Genomic DNA, 17,196 nt, shown 5'->3' on the forward strand with positions numbered 1-17,196 from the left:
GGGTGTGGGGGCACTGCTTGGGCAGTGAAATGGGAGACCCTAGACTGCACTTACCCTACACCGCCATCTGTTGCTGGGCTTGTGGGAAGGGCTAATGCACTGCTCCGGGGTGGGCGAAGATAGTCTTGGTTGGGGGCCTCAACCCAAGTGAGAAGTGACATAGGCTAAGGCCATGATTCCCAGGCATCCAGTTGCTGCTTGAAACTGCATAGAGTTGGGACTGGAGGGGGACCACAGGTTTGTGAGGAGCACAGGGCAGGGGGTTCCCAAACTCCTGAACATCCAGATGCATCTGGAAGTCTCGGGGGTGGGTGGGTGGTATGAGAATGGAATGAGCCCACTGACTAAGAGCCCAGGGCTGGGGGTGGGGGTGAAGGGCGAAAGGGAACTCCAACTTAGCTTAACGTTAGCTAGTTTGGAAGTGCAGAGGGGCCTTCTGCAGCTCTGTAGAACTGTAGACAAAGGCTTTCTCCATGCTCCCCACATCAGGTCTTGATGAGAGAAGCAGTGCTCAGTTTCCAACTGTTTATTGATTGGTCATCCTGGAAAATGGGTGCGTATCACTTCCTCAGGGTGGACCAGAGATTAAATACCTGTTAGAAGAAGGAATGTCTGGGAAGGGAAGCTCATTGGCTAAACCCAAGGGCCCCATCTAGATACATCATTAGCATGGAGAACTCTTCTGATCTACATGACCATTGGTCATGTTCCTATGTGGGGAGTGTGGTCACATGTTCCAGACCAGGGATCTGGTAGGGGGCAGGAAGATGCCTACTGTCCTCAGATGGGTGCCAGGGTCTCTGAACCAACTCAACCTTCCCAAGTTTCCTGGCACAGTTAGTTCACTGCCTCACAACAGGGTAAGATGTCATGCCCACTCCATATTCACTTGGGTTTCTTAGGGTCTAACCTCTGGTCCACGTATTTGTATTGCAAGCTCTTTGACCATGAGCCATCTCCTTACCCCATCACTGACTTTTTAAAAATGTAGATTCTAGGGATAAATTCAGATCTTCAGGCTTGCAAAGCAAGCCCTTTACCAACTGAGATATCTATACCCTCCGCCCTTGATGGAGATCTTGGCTGCCATGGTTAATTCTAGGATCCATTAAATATAGTCAAATGGCCCTATTATACAGACAGTGGGTTTTCCTCCTGACACAGAGAGATGCCAAGATTATAGCAGCTCAATGGCTCTTGAGGTCTATTGAGACCTCAACTTTTCACGATTGATCTATAGGAATTTGATCTAGGGTCAAATTGGCTCCATTTGTGGACACCAAAAGTGACACCCTAAGTCACTGTCACGCCTAGAGCAAAATTCCAAGGGCATCATTTTGTTCTATAATATCTAGTGCTTTTCGCGTGTTGAAATTGATGCCTGGGGAAGTCAAATTTACATAATACGGCAAGCAACTCGCTTCCCCTCCCTTTGTTTCTCAGAGGCAAAGCTTTCCCTAATTTTGCAGAAACACCGCAGTGGCCACTGCATAAGTGAATGATGTCATAGGTAAGCATCATTATTTCAGTTCCCCTGCACTGGCTGTGGAAGTCTGGCAAACTGTACTGTTCTCTACTGTTCATGCTGTGCTCGCAGACGGGACTAGAAGCACTTGTGAGAAGGTGAGCCCCAACCTTTCCAGGGAGAATAAAATTCGTCTTTTTCTTTGCTAGCTCTTTCAGGCTACTAGCCTTAAGTTCCGACCTAGGAAAGTCCCTGCTTCCTCTGGAAGTCTCCTGTTACAGCGTTGCACCTCCTTCAGAGGATCTGCAACTGGAGTCATGTGCTCTACATCTGGTGGCTGCCATCAAGGCCCTGTGTGACTTTTGTCAAGTTGTTTAACATCTCCATGACATGTGGGTCATAGACTTCATCTATCTTTTGGGAAGGTTTGGGGTCAATGCCTTTCTGAGTTCCTTCACATCCAGAGTCAATGGCTGTCAATCATTCCTTGCCTTTCACCTCAGAAACTAGGCATTCTTTTCTGGACTCATTCATTTGAAAAATGGTCTCCCAAGTCTCCCTGCTTCCCCCAGAGAAAGCAATCCGGTGCCCATTCCATTTTAAAGATACTATTAAAAGGATATATGCAGTGGCAATTTAAATGAGTTCATGTTTATGGGCCCTGTTTCGCATCTATTCGACTATTTAATTCCTGTCAGACTTATTTGATGCAGAGGAGGAGGCTAAGACAGCAGGAACTGAAAGAGTTTGCCGGGACTTCCACCTTGGTGCTGAAAAACAGCTCCAGGTATTTGTCCCGGACTTAACCCTTTAAGCCAGGCAGGTACAAAGCACTCAGCTCCCAGACCAGCTTACCAGGCAAGTAGTCATGGGGTGTCTATACCTGAGACTGCCTCGGCTTCTGCTCTGAATGAGCTGGTTAGCTCATTCCTAACCAGCTTTCCTTAGACTCTCAAGTCCACATAGCTCAGAACTGGCTGTCCATGCAGCCTGGCCCTGTCTCCAGGAAGTGTGGCATATACTTTCCACCACCTGCCACTAGCCTTTCCTCTGCAAGTGCTTTCTTGAATCCCTTCTTACATGTCAGAATCCTAAGTCTCAGGTAAGAATACACTGTCCTTGCCCAGTGTGGAAGCCGGGAGACACTGTATCACCATGAACAGCTTTGTCAATATGCCAAATCACCAATTTGCTCAACCTCAATAACCAAAAAGTTGTTTAATAAATAATGTTTTTCCTCAAACTATGCTAAAAAAAACACCCACAGTTTTATACAGCAGTAAAGTTAAGAATTTTAACCCTATAAAGTTTGCCACGATTATCTTAGAACTTGTGAATGTTTCTGATTTCTTTTTCAAGTTATTAATGGAAATTTAATTAGTGTTGATGATATTCCTCTCTGGATACCAAACATAGTCATAAGAGTATTAGTCTCTCATTGTCCTTCAGAAGGGGAGAAAATGTGGTGGTGGTCAGTAAGCTACTCATTTCTTCAGAGGACAAAGACTAGGGAGGATACATATCTTGGTGCTAAAGATGGTGGCTTCTTGGTTGTGGACTATGGCTAGTGTATGGTGTCTCAGCTGTGTTTTCCCATAGTTCCTACACTGAGTATATAGCATACTTATGATAACGAAGGATCTGAGGAGTTGGTGAAGCATTTGCCACACAAGCATAAGGGCCAGAGTTTGAGTCCAAGATACATACAGAAAGTCCAGGTTAGTTGGTGTCTGTCTCTAATCCCTGCACTAGGGAGGTAGAGACAAGCAGAACTCTGAACTCAGTGGCAAGCAGACCAGAGCCAACAGTGAGCTTCGGGTTCAGTGAGAGACACTGTCTCTGAACAACAATGGAGAAGATTGAAGAAGACACCTGACATCAAGCCCTGGCTTCCATGTGCATGTACCACATGCGTGTGCACACATACACACAAATACACACAGAGACAGACAGACAGACAGACAGACAGACAGACAGAGGGGGGTGCACCTGTACACACATACCCAGAGAGAGAGATACATACACAGACATTCTCCTGTACACACACACACACACACACACACACACACACACACACACAAACCACACAAACATATACCATACATATTTGCACATAAAAACAACGAGTATTAGTAAAAAATGTCATAAACATCCATGAATAAGCAAAAAAGGAAGGAACATACATTATAAAGATTCTTAACTTCCCCACCTCCCACATACATAAATGTCCATGTAGATGCAAATACGCATGCAAGAACTACAGAGAGAGAGGGGGGGGGGAAACACTCTTAAGCCATTGACAAACTTTTACAATATATGCAGATTTTGGCCCAGAATGTCAGTAGAAAAGTCCCTGGAGTATGATGGTCATTAGTTTTTTGAGAAATCGTTCTAAGATGCTTTTGAGAAAATCAAAATGTCCTAACTAATCTGATTCAAAGCTTTTGTAATATTACTTTTGGTTACAGAAGAGACCTAGGGGGGCCTGGGACTCTAATAACAAATAGGTTAGGAGACCACCATTGCATCTGCAAAGGTGTTGTGAGATTCTCCCAGAGCTGATTCAAGCTGAATTTGAGAAACATAATGTTTGTATTTTGAATTAATCTAATAAAGTTTAGAGAGAGAAAAAAGTACCTGCTTGGTTTACAAAGTCACTCCCATGAGTCTTAGACTTAGCTCCCAGGACAAAATGAGGCCAGGGATGAATTAATTAGTTCTACTTTGCATGGAACATGGGCCTCTGGGGCTTCTCTGTGCACCAGCGCAGGTCGTCCAAGGTGCACACTCCTGAGTCCCAGCTCCCAGAGGCCCAGAGTAAGCTGACTACAGCCCTGACTCCTGCTTCTTTAGCATCTGCTCACATGGAGGCTCAGGGCAGGACTCCTGACCCCAATAGTCAGAGGAGTAAAGGAGCAGAAATCCTGACGACCCCTCTCCCTTCTGTTGAAATTCAAAGCAAGAATTCTGCTGTTACAGTTAATTTGCTGACAGGGCTCTAGTGAAATCAGACCACTGAGAACTGAGGAGACAAAGCAGGCCCTCTCTTGCTCTGCCCTCTTCTTAAGGCTTCTGTGGAAGGGGATTGTACCCTCTCTCATGAGAGAGCCACATAATGTAACTGGAGCCTGTGGTTCCATTTGCCAAGGCCACTGTAACTTAAACACATTACCTTGTTTTAATTAATCACATTTTCTTTCATTTTAAAAATGTCCTAACTTGAACAATATAATTCTGTGGCCACCTCAAGGTAATACATTCCTTTTATAGCTAACCATTTCAAAGAGCTGATCTTAGGTCTAGCTGACATTTGTGACCTTGGTGCTGTTGATGGTGTCACAGTCATCATTGCCACCACCACAGCCACTACCACTACCACCACCACCATCATCATCACTAGTACAATCACCATCTCTATCACCACCACCACCACCACCACCACAGTCATCGCCATCATCATCATCGTCATCATCATCATCATCAGTACCATCACCAATACCATCACCATCACCACCATCATCATTACTACTATCACCATCACCACCACACTCATCATCATCATTATTATCACCATCATCATCACCATCATCACTAATACCATCACCAACATCTCAATCACAACAGTCATCATCATCACTAGTGCCATCACCACCATCAACACTATCACCACCATTAATCATCATAATCACCACATCGCCCCTACTATCACAGCCATCATCATCAGTGCCATCACTGACATCACTATCATCACCATCATTAGACCCTACCACCACCATAACTACAACCCCATCTTAATCATTATTATCACCACCACTATTATCATCATTGCCACCACCACCACCACCATCGGCAGCATCAGCACCAGCATAATGATCATTACATCCATCATCACCACCATCATCACCACCACCACCACCACCACCACCACCACCACCACCACCACCACCATTGGCAGCATCAGCACCACCACCACCAACACTTGGGCAAGAATAGAAGCCTGCAAACTGGCACAGCAAAAAGTTACATCAGACATTTGGATTCATAGAATTCCAAGCTGCTCCTCTCATAGTCCTAAGCTATACTACATCTGGCCTCTTGTTTCACATCCTTAATAAGGAAAATATTAAAACACTTTTAAAAAATCCTCAGATCTTCCCACTGGCTTCCTCTAAGTGTTAAGGAGAAGGAGGAGGAGGAGGAGGAAGAGGAGGAGGAGGAGGAGGAGGGGGAGGAGGAGGAGGAGGAGGAAATAGAGACCAATTTTCATGAAGCCTTATTCTATCATGAAGTATTGTGTTAAATGAGAGCACCGTTGTCTCTTATTGGTAAAGAGTCAGCTATAGAAGCTCAACTCCTTCACCCAAGATCAAACTGAAAGTGTAGCTCCAAGTCAAAGCTAAGATGGGCTGATTTCAACATGGGCCCACCATTCCATCACATCCCTCACCAAATGGAATGCAATATTTCTACAACCCCTGTAAATAATTTTAGATTTATTTATTTATTTATTTATTTATTTATTTATTTATTTATTTATTTATTTATTTATTTATTTATGGGCATGGCGTTCTTTCTCCATCATGTGCATACCCATTGGATCCCCTGGAACTGGAGTTTCAGTTGTGAGTCTCCATATGGGTGCTGGGAATCGAACCCCAGTCCACTGAGGAGCAACAAGTTGTCTTAGCTGCTGAGCCATCTCTCCAGCCCAACCCTTTGTAAATTTAAACCATGAATACTGCCACTGAGAAACTAGTCACAGAGGTCTGGCATGAGACGCTTTACTCCACACGTTGGTAAATTGACTCTTGAGTCTGAAAAGTGCCTTTTTCCTGGTTTAGGAAGCTCTCTGGGACTCCATTTGTGAATCTTCATCAGGAATACTCCTAGGGGTTGCGGATTTAGCTCAGTGGTAGAGCGCTTGCCTAGCAAGCGCAAGGCCCTGGGTTCGGTCCCCAGCTCCGAAAAAAAAAAAAAAAGGAATACTCCTGGACCAGAGGACTTAGGCAACTTGGAGAATGTTGGCCCTGTTCAGCTCATGGATCTCTTTGCCCATATATTTATTCATTTCTTATTAAATAATAAATTAACTAAATGCTAACAGTAAACATGGACAGCTGACACTGTTTCTGGTCTCCATGCTGAAATATGTGCACAATTGCTCCCTTTAATCCTCATAAGCCCTTGGGAGGCACCATTACCCCTCAACGTACGCTATACATGTGGACTTTGGAGGAACTAGCTTGTGTCTACATGCTTTGCAATTCAGGGACCATAACTTCAGCCCCAGCTTTCTGGCTCTTAGAGCAGATCCATGTCTCAACCGCAGAGCAGTCCTGCATCTAGCACACAACCATTACTCTCCTTGGCAGGACTTTTAGTTCAAGTTCTAGAGATGTTTATGGGACAGTGGACTATGACAGTTTCTGAGTGATCTGTTCCCCAGTGCCATGCCTCTTCTTCAGCTCTGTGTAAGGTTTGCAAGGGATGACCCCCAGGCTCTTTCTGCGAACACCCAAGATCTTCCCTACAACATCTATTTAAGTCAAGGAGAACAGTCCATCCCTCAACTGCATGTTTTGTGGCAAATGGCTTTATTGGTTTTTTTTGGGGGGGGGTTGTTGTTGTTTGTTGTTTCGTTTTGTTTGGGGTTTCTTCTTCTTCTTCTTCTTCTTCTTCTTCTTCTTCTTCTTCTTCTTCTTCTTCTTCTTCCTCCTCCTCCTCCTCCTCCTCCTCTTCTTCTTCTTCTTCTCCTTCTTCCTTCTTCTTCCTCCTCCTCCTTCCTCCTCTCCTCCTCCTTCTTCTTTCTTCTTCTTCTTCTTCTTCTTCTTCTTCTTCTTCTTCTTCTTCTTCTTCTTCTTCTTCTTCCTCTTCTTCTTCTTCTTCTTCTTCTTCTTCTTCTTCTTCTTCTTCTTCTTCTTCTTCTTCTTCTTCTTCTTCTTCTTCTTCTTCTTCTTCTTCTTCCTCCTCTTCTTCTTCTTCTTCTTCTTCCTCTTCTTCTTCTTCTTCTTCTTCTTCTTCTTCTTCTTCTTCTTCTTCTTCTTCTTCTTCTTCTTCTTCTTCTTCTTCTTCTTCTTCTTCTTCTTCTTCTTCTTCTTTTCTTCTTCTTCCTTCATTGTTGTACTGCATGTAAGGTATCACCAGCTCAGAAGTTCACATTCACTTTACTACTGAGAGAAACTTATCAAGTACTTTGAGTACTTTGGTATACATTACAGGTTTTCTTTTTTTCTTCCATGATGCATGCGCACACAGCTCTTATTCTAAATAAACACTTGGTAGCTTATGCACGCTTTTAACTGCTGTCTTGTTTCATTTTTATCGCTGTCTTGTTTCACATTGTTGTTGTTCTGTTTTGATGTGATGGTGGACTCATGTGTCTCTGGCTGGCCTTGAACTCTCTATTCTGAGGATGACCCTGACGTTTTAGGGCTAAGGATTAAGCCCCGGGTTCTCTGCTGGCTAGATATGCTCTCTTCCATCTGAGATGTGTCTCTAGCCTTGTGGCTTGACTTTTGAACGTGCATGCCTTTGCTTAATATATTTTAAATTATTCGGAAAACTTGATGGAGCATGTTGTATTTTATAGACATCAAGTCTGTCATTATTGACGTCATTTGGATGAGTGTCATATTCTATGGACCTCTCAGCCCCACAGATACTGCTTTTCTTCTAGAACAACTTAACAGGAATGTTTGGGCACAGATTTTAAAGTCATTGACACTAATTGCTGGTGATCCACCCGGAAACTTTGCACCAACTTACACACATCCCTACTGGATGCATAAAGGTCCCCCCACTACAGCCTCAGTAATAGCTCCAAAATCTTATTTCTGAATGAGTCTCGCTTGGAAGCTTTTATCACCACATGAATGAGAAGTCAGACCCTGCCATGAATTAAATGCCCATTCCCCCCACACAGACCCTTCCCCAGCCACAGATGAGCAGGGAGAACCCAGAAGGCTGAATGCCATTCTCCAGTCACCCCAATGGACCACTAGTTAGTTCCTCACTAGTGGATTTGCCCAAGGGTCGGCAGTAAAGTGCAGTGTGCTGCTGAGCGCTCAGCCTAGATGGCTGGCTCACTCTTAACCCTGCCGGTTTCCCTTTCTTATAATCCCTGTCTGTCCCTTCTTTTCCATTCATTATTTATGCAATGGAGATTCCCAGGCCAGGACACATATCCAACAATACAGATACTAACTCCAAGGATAGCTCACAGACATCTCAGATTCAACATCTCCAATCCAAGCTCACTGTCTCCCTTGCTCTCTCCAGGGCCTCTTCCATCACCCTTCCTTCCTCTAGAGGGGACCATGAAGTGAATGGTACCTCTGTCCTCCCAGATGCTGGAGAAGTGAAACCTGGAAATCTTCCTTCACCTCTCACTCCCCACCCCACCTGTCATCTGATCATGAGACCTAATCCACCTTCAATTGATTGAGGTGTCTTCAATGCCTCAGACATTCCCCTCTTCTACCTCCAGTTCCCAGTCTGAGCCAAGAGATGACTGTAATTTTCTCTAAGTGGGGACTGACTGGATGGGACAGAAGGCAAAACAGAAATAGCATTTTGGAAGCACCCGTTGCTTGGTTCTGGAATCTTGTAGATGGTCATTAGGCACTTGAGAAATACAAGTGATAGATAATATAATCACAAACTCACAGATCAGGAAACTGAAATACAGCTGATGAAGCTCCTTATGGCCCCATACCTGAGCTGGTATCCAGAGCCTTCTGTGCAATGTTTGATGTACATGGTGTAGTGACACCATGTAATCATGCCGCTGTCACATCTGGAAGGTATAACATTCTAATGAATGTGGATTGTCTGGATTCAGATCCCAGATTCCCTTACTGGCTGTGAAAGTCTGAGTAAGTTAGCTTTCTGTCATGGGCTAAAAGATAGCCTTCAAAACCTGTGCGCACATCCTATGAGCATAACTCCAATTAGCAAAAGCCTTTATAGCTTGAAGTGAACGGTCTCAAGATGAAGAGACCCTGGGTGAGCCAGGTGCCTCCCATCCATTAACAAGGGCCTTTGTGAGAAAGACTCAGAAGAGGAGAGAGCCATCTAAAGAAAAAGGAGAGGGAATCAGCTCCCAGTGGAAAAGCAGAGGAACAGAGCAGCCACCCTGCTGAAGGGACAAGATCCAGAATGGCCCCAGATCCTCTGAGGAAGCATAGGCCTGCCAACCCTTTGGTTTCAGACTTCTGCCCTCTAGAACCCCATAAGAGTAATTGTTCTTACTTTAAGCTTCAAGTCTGTAGTTCTTGGCTCCATGGTCAGCCTTAGCAAACCACAGGCGCTCCAAGCTTCAGTTCTCATCTGCATGTGAGCATACAGTAGTGCTCAATGGCTGCCAGGAGAACTTCAGTACCCACAGGTCAGCTGCCGCATGGTCAGAGCTCTTTAAGTTGTATTTATTACCACTCTTAACTAGTATGTGACCTTTAACTGGTAACAATAAAGACACTTAGTCTACCTCAAAGCTGGCTTCACTTCTTTCATTTAAAAAATGCAAAGTCTATGGATTCTGTCTCTTTGGACTGCTGATGCTGGATTGCCAGTCTTGGCATGGACAAGCCACAACCTGCCAAAGGCAGTGGTTGGACAGCTGTTGCATGCCCTTCTCCTGTTAGAATGTTCTGGACTGGACATTGAGCTAAGAGAACAACCCTTTCTTCTTTCCCTGATTGCCTATGGTGTGACAGGCAGGGCTGGGATGAGGGACCAGTGGCTTCCGACTAGTCACTAAACTGAGTCATTTGTGATGGTAATGGGGCCATACATAGTAACAAAGCAAAGGTGAGTAATTAGTGCTCAGAGGGATTTAAACCTTAAATCTTTCTCCATCACTCCAGCTCTCGCTAATGAAGTCAAGGAAAGGGTAAAAGCCTGTAATTACACTGAAGTAATTAGAATCCTACTTAATAGAATGCTTAAGGCAGGAAGCCCAAACCAATGGATCACCCATTGGTACCACTACCTATTCTATCCTTCTGAATCGTCTTCCCCAGGATGGTCCACTTAAAGCATTGGTTTTCAGCCTTCCTAATACTGCAGCTCTTTAATACAGTTCCTCCTGCTGTGGTGACCCCTGACCATAAAACTACTTTTGTTGCTTCATAACTGTAATTTTGCTACTGTTGTGAATTGTAATTTAAATATCTGATATGCAGATGGTCTTATTTTGATCCCTGTGTAAAGGTCCTTCAACCCCTAAAGGGGTCATGACCCACATGTTGAGAGCCACTGACTTAAAGGCTGAAGACTATACTTAGTTTGTCTAAGTACACAGGCACACTGCCACCCTCTCTCCTGCATGCTCAAGACAGATTCAGAATTGTGTTTCTCTAGTGTCACCTCATGGTACCTGCCTCAAATTCTAGCCACTCAAGAGACTGAGGCAAGAGACTCTCCAGTCCAAAGGCTGCCTGAGCTACAGAGTGAGTTCAAGGACAGCCTGGGCCACTTACTGAGAGCCTGTCTCAAGAGAAAAGGTAAAATTGGGGTAGAATGATCTAACTCAGGGGTACAAGCCTTAGCTTTAATCCCCCAAACCAAAGATGGGGAGGCAGGTTGTGCCTCTCTTAACTCCTTCCTACAAGTTTCCCTCCTTGGTGAAGCTCCACCAGGACAACTTAGTTTAAAAGTCCCTTTAAGTACATCTTTAAAATCTGATCACATTATGCACTGTAGTGAGAATTTTAGAATTTTGGTTTCTTTAAAAAAACCACAGAAATAATGTAAGAATGTGCTTTGTTTTAATCCTAGGTGTGGGGTGTGTGGGTGCTTCAGAGTGTCCACAGCAGCTGACTATGACTTCCCTCGTGCTCTAGCAGGGGCATGATCTTGTCAGCTGCAGATAGTTTTTCTGTGATTGTATGACACTTGGAATTCTGGGGACTCTTCACTGGGTATATACATGCTAGGGTCCCCAGAGGTGGGATGGGTTATTCTTTGGTTGTTGGTGGTCCTTGATGGTCTTGGTTGGTTAGTGGTCGTGCACAAAGAGGAAATAAGGAGAAAAATAAACTAGATGTCCTGACAGCATAGATCAAATTTGTCCCAAGGAACTCGATGCCCCTAAATGACAAGAAACATTCCAATGATAGTGTTGCCCGGTTTCTGATCTCTCTCTCTCTCTCTCTCTCTCTCTCTCTCTCTCTCTCTCTCTCTATCTATCTATCTATCTATCTCTCTCTCTTCTCTCTCTCTCCCTCTCTTTCTCTGTCTGTCTCTCTCCTCTCTATCCTTCTTTCTCTCCTGTCTAGTGTTCGAGGGTTGAGGGAGTGGAATAAAGGGTGGAGAACAGTGGAAGAAAGAACAAGCCACAAACAATGCACTGAAGTTATCTGTCTGACTGTGTTCGTACTTTCTAGTTCAAAGAAAAGGAGATGGGGTGTTTATATAGTCCACCCATCCTTGGTTGAAGGCTGCTCCTAAAAGTGTAGTTCTTCCCACTTCCTGTTTTCTGTGTGGACAGTGAGTGTGAGCGACAGGCAGTTTCTCTCCCTTGGTGACTCAGATATAGGCCAGATTAGACCAGATTAAAAGTAGATAAAGGCAAGTTTATTAGACGTCAGCTCACTGATCTCACAGGTGGAGGTCAGTGAAGTCCCACATCCAGGCTAAAGCAAAGGTGGTTTATAGAGCTTAGGAAAGGAGTGAAGATGGGCCAGCTAGGAAATGGGATTGTGTCTATACATGGTCAAAAACTGAGCCCCTGGGTCAGCACTCATGGGTGGGTTGCCAGAAGCACGGAAATGAGGAGTGATGGGATGTTAGCTCAAAGTTTTCTCCAAGTGGATAGGGTAGTTTGTTTTTTTTTCCCTGTGGGGTTGGGGGAAGGAGCACAGATGGGGTTTACCAGCTTGTGCAGGAAATGCGCAGGGTTCCAGCCTAACATCTTTGGGTATAGGGGTGCCAATTCAGATCTAGCTACTGCCTGCTGAAGAGGGACAAAGGGGTAAGGGAGAGTCAAGAGTTGGTGGAGTCCTGCTCAGTGGGTGGCTGTAGAAACAGTTGGTTGACCTTTACTTGGGAAACTATGAATCTGTTTCTGAAGGAAGAGGAGTGGGCCAGGTACTAGGAGGAAAAAACAGACAGATTAGTATCATCAGCCCTATGAACTGGGCAAGCCATGTGAGGAGTGAAGACTGTCAGCAAGAGTGGAATGGAGATGTGTCCTAAGCAGAGCGAATCAATCTCTCTCTCTCTCTCTCTCTCTCTCTCTCTCTCTCTCTCTCTCTCTGTGTGTGTGTGTGTGTGTGTGTGTGTGTGTGTGTGAGAGAGAGAGAGAGAGAGAGAGAGAGAGAGAGAGAGAGAGAGAGAGAGATCTAAGTTGGGTGTCTTCTTTCATTATTTTCTATCTTATTTCAGGGACAATGTCCTTCATTAAACCCAGAACTCACTGGTTCCTCTAGACTAGCTGGCTGGTCTGCTCTGGGATCCACCTTCCCCTGCCTCCCCAGCACTGGGATTTCTGCCCTGTGCGGCTGAGCAGTTTTCAGTACCTGGGTATTAGCACCCAGACTCAGGTCCTCATGTTTGTGCAGGAAGCATTTTGCCAACTGAGCTCTGTCTCCAACCCTGGGCACTGTTGTTTCTTTCTGGAGCTTCTCACCTTCTCATGCGTTTGCTACTACAATTTCTAGGACCACATCTACAAAACAAACAAACAAACAAAGACAGAGCATCCTGACAGCTTCATGCAGGAGACAGAGAAGCTGCCCAGACCTTTCAGGCGGTCCTCTGGCAGAGCTAGTCCATCTTTCTATAGCCACACGAGGTTTCGAATGCTACTAACTGTAGAGCAAGCCTTGGTTCTCAGAAGTCTTTGAATTTGGAGAAGTCCTTTCCAGGATTTCCCTACCCCCCACTATTTGACCCCAGGGACACTGTTTGACACATGGGACACTGTGTCATAGGCCTTGGGGTCTCTGCTGAGGCTGGGAGATGGGTAAAGTTGGTTTAAACCCAATCGGCCGTCACCTCTGCAGTGCCTGTTACAAAATTTATCTAAATTGGGACTCTCTCAGACTTTGAGCCCAAAACATTTTATTCTATGGCCTGGCTTCAGTAAATGACCACCAAAGGGAATTTTTGATGTTAACATCCTCCATGATCTTAAATTTTCTCCTTGTGTGTGGGCAATGGTCTGAATTCCCTTTTATCCAGGTTTGTTAGGATATAAACAAACATATAGCCAATATTTTACAGCAACGTCCTACTAGCATGTTTGGTCATGCCAACAGACTCCATTACCTTCACACTCACCACTTCCTTTCAGTTTGCTTGAGCTCCAGTAGCTCCCTCTCCTCCTGGTAATCCCCCTTTCTTCTTGCCCACTGGACAATGGCCTACTCACTTGCATGTGAGCCCCACCCAATCTACACAGTGCAGGCCTGGCAGGAAGGCCTGAATGCTCCTGTACTGAGCACATCAGCCTCTCCAACACTCCTTAACAAGTCATCAGGTCACTTCTGTCCCTCCAGGAACTATGGCTTCCTTAAGACTATGCCCGGACCACAGAACTGTTTCTTCCTTTAGGCACATGTAGGACCCTATTTTGATCACCTCCTTTACACATTCTCCATCTTTAGCACCATGGATCTCCAAACTTGTTCCAACCATACATTCCAACAATCCCACTCACTGACATGGCTCCAAGATAAAAAAATAAAAAATTAAAAAGAAAACCAGTCCTCATCTTTCAGCCCAATGTGCCACTCCCCCTCCCTTCCCTCTAAATTCTACACTGTTGGCTGCTGGGAGAATTAGAATTAGTCTCTTCCAGGGATGAGCCCCCTCATTGGTTGTCCTATGTAGAGTGGTCAGCCTTGATTCCATGTACACAAAGAAAGTGAAAACGGACTCAGTAGATTGTTTCTATACATAGTTGTGCAAACACATACATATATAAATATATAAATACACACATAAATTTCAATAATATGACAATAGCCAAAGAAAATGAGGCTATCAGCTTGAGTGGACAACATATGAGGGGTTCAAGGGACAGTTGCTGGGAGGAGCTAGAGGAGAGAAAAAGACCAGGGAAAGTGATGTAGTTTTTACTTAAATTAAAAATATTAAAAATGTAGCCAGGTAGTGGTAACACACAGCACTTGGGAGGCAGAGGCAAGTGGAACTCTGAATTTGAGGCTATCCTGCTTTACTGAGTAAGTTTCAAAACAGCCAGGGCTACAGAAAGAAACTCTGTCTCAAAAAACCAAACCAAAATAAATGTGATAAATATATTTTAACGGATTTCTCTCCACTCTTGTAGCGTATGAGCCAATGTTTGACACATAGAAGATATTCAATAAATATTTGCTACCGCACCAATTTCAAAGCCGATTATAAAAAGAATTCTGAGAATATTTTCTCCAAAAGCAGCCTCATGACAAATGCATGCCTGGTCTCCAAATGACTATTTTTGAAATACAACTGATTACACACTTGCTACAACACTGACTTAAATGTTTGTTTTCCTGGCTTCGGTCCTATTTGTTTAAATGAAACTCTAGGTTTGACTAAAAATGGGGACTATTGGGTTACCATTGGGCTTTACTGAACATGGAGATGTGTGCCGTTGGACACCGTTCTTATCCTCGCTAGAGGAGTCTGCCCTCCCTTGACCCAAGGCTGGATGCAGAACAGATTCCTAGTGGTGCAAATGTCTCTCTGCTCCAACCTTACTAACCCAGGAGGGCTTTGGCTTCCGCTTGCTCTCTCTATACATCACCCGTTTGCTGTACTCGAAGGTCTGCAAGCTATGACCCTGCCCCAGGGTAAAAGGAATCAAATTCAAGGAATTGTGACAGGTGCACCCCCTTTAGCCTTGATGCCAAGCAAACCTAATTATTTGTGGGCCTCAAATGTCAGCTGCAGCCAGGGTGGGTCCTTGTCGATATGACTTTCTCATTCCAAGGCATGACCTAAGGTCTCCTTCAGCCTGGCGCAAAGCAACAGAACAGGTGTGATAAATGGAATTTGTAGTGAACAGACTTCTCCACACCCCAGCAGGGCACTCATGCTGGTTTTGCCCAAGAGCCCCAAGAATGGCAACAACAATGACAGCCCATTGCATGTCTATCAATATAACCATGGAAGCTTTGAAACCTTAATTATTACTCATTCTTGGAAGCTAGGTGGGAGACCTAGATACTATAAGGTGGGGTGCTATTGCCTGTTTGGTTAGCCGCTTGGACCCCAAATGCCCACTTCCTAGCACTCAGAAGGCAGGAGATGACACACAGTAACTGGCTCTTCACATCCTGAACTGCAATGTTGGTGTGTCTAATAAGAAGGGAAACCACAAAGGGTGCTGGGGTGATGGGACCTCTCAAAGGATGAGGATCTGAGTTTTTTTTTATTTCCAGTGCCCAAGTTAAGGAAATAAATAAAAGCATAAGAGTAGATGTGTATACTTGTAATCTTGGGAAGGGGGAGGTAGACCGAACTCTAGAACTCACTGGCCAGCCAGCCTAACTAGACTGGTGTGTACTGGATCTGTGAGAGACCTTGTCTCAAAAACTATCAGCTAAGATTGCCCTCTGACCTCCATGTGCTCGTGCATCCAGGGACACATGCAACTGCACACATGAGAACATGTGTACCCACACTCATAAGATTCAAGACAATACACTATGGTCCAACTTAGCTCCTCCTGTGTTGACTTCCCTTACATTTGCTTGAGGCATGGAAATGTAGATCTTGTAAGACCCGGCCTGTGAGGACAATCCACCTACAGCTGTGAGTGGCTAGTAGAGTCCTTGAAGGTTTGTTGGGATCAACTGGAACCTGGGTAGGTAATCAATGTGGGTGAAGCACAAGGATGATAGAAAGAAATGCCTCTGGATAGCAGATTAACTTGGAAAGTGGGAAGTGTCTTCCATCAGATGCTGGCCCGCTTGCTGCTCCCAGATAATGGCTGTTTCTTCTGGTGCTCCCTACCCTAGTTTTGCTTGTGCCTATTCTTGATGTCTGGCCCAAAGTCTTGGGTGCAGTAGGGAGAAGCTGAATATCTACAGTCAAGGCATCTGACATGTTGGTGCTCTCTGTAAGTGGGAGGCTTTGTGGAGCTGTCATTGTTGCTATGATTGATGTGACCAGCATCATCGGTGTGACCACTGGGTGGTTTTTATGTTGGAAGTACTCTCTGCTCTTCAGACCACAGCCCAATGAGTAACATGAGGACATGTTCCTGATGAATCTGTTACTCTGCTTGGCCTGGCTTCTTCACTCTGACTAGAAAAACTCTTGTGTTTTCACTACTCTAGTAGAGAGACAGAAAACACACAGTATGAGAATTTCAGAGAATGGGTTGTCTCCCTGCCTTACTTTCCTACCTTTCTGTGATTAATAAAAAAAAAAGTTACATGAAAATGTAATAACTTTACAAATTCAAGCATTTATTATCTATCTATTAGCTGTTTATTATCTATTCCTTGTTTCTAGAATCTGGGTGCGGCTTTTATAGGTCTTCTAGATAAGGGCCTGTCAAAGACATGGGTAGGGTGTTGCTGTCCCTGGGCTCAGCTTAGGGATAGATTTCCTCCCAGGCCCAAGAGCTCAACTGTTGAAAGGAACCATCAGCCCCTTTCTGCATGAGGCTTTGTAGCAGGCTACCTTACAATTCTGTTAATTATGTTCCCCAAAATAACACGAGAAGTGGGTGTTCCCAACCATATGTTCTCTCTCCACTCCTCAGGTGTGCTGAT

The 17,196-nt window shown here is 44.7% G+C and overlaps 1 protein-coding gene across 5 annotated transcripts in view; it reads left to right on the plus strand.

The window, feature by feature from the left end:
• Cpne4 (copine 4) overlaps nucleotides 1-17,196 on the plus strand; it is a 475,704-nt gene that overhangs the window by 322,424 nt on the left and 136,084 nt on the right.

The sequence above is a fragment of the Rattus norvegicus genome, chromosome 8 (genome assembly GCF_036323735.1).
Source record: "Rattus norvegicus strain BN/NHsdMcwi chromosome 8, GRCr8, whole genome shotgun sequence".
Classification (NCBI taxonomy): domain Eukaryota; kingdom Metazoa; phylum Chordata; class Mammalia; order Rodentia; family Muridae; genus Rattus; species Rattus norvegicus.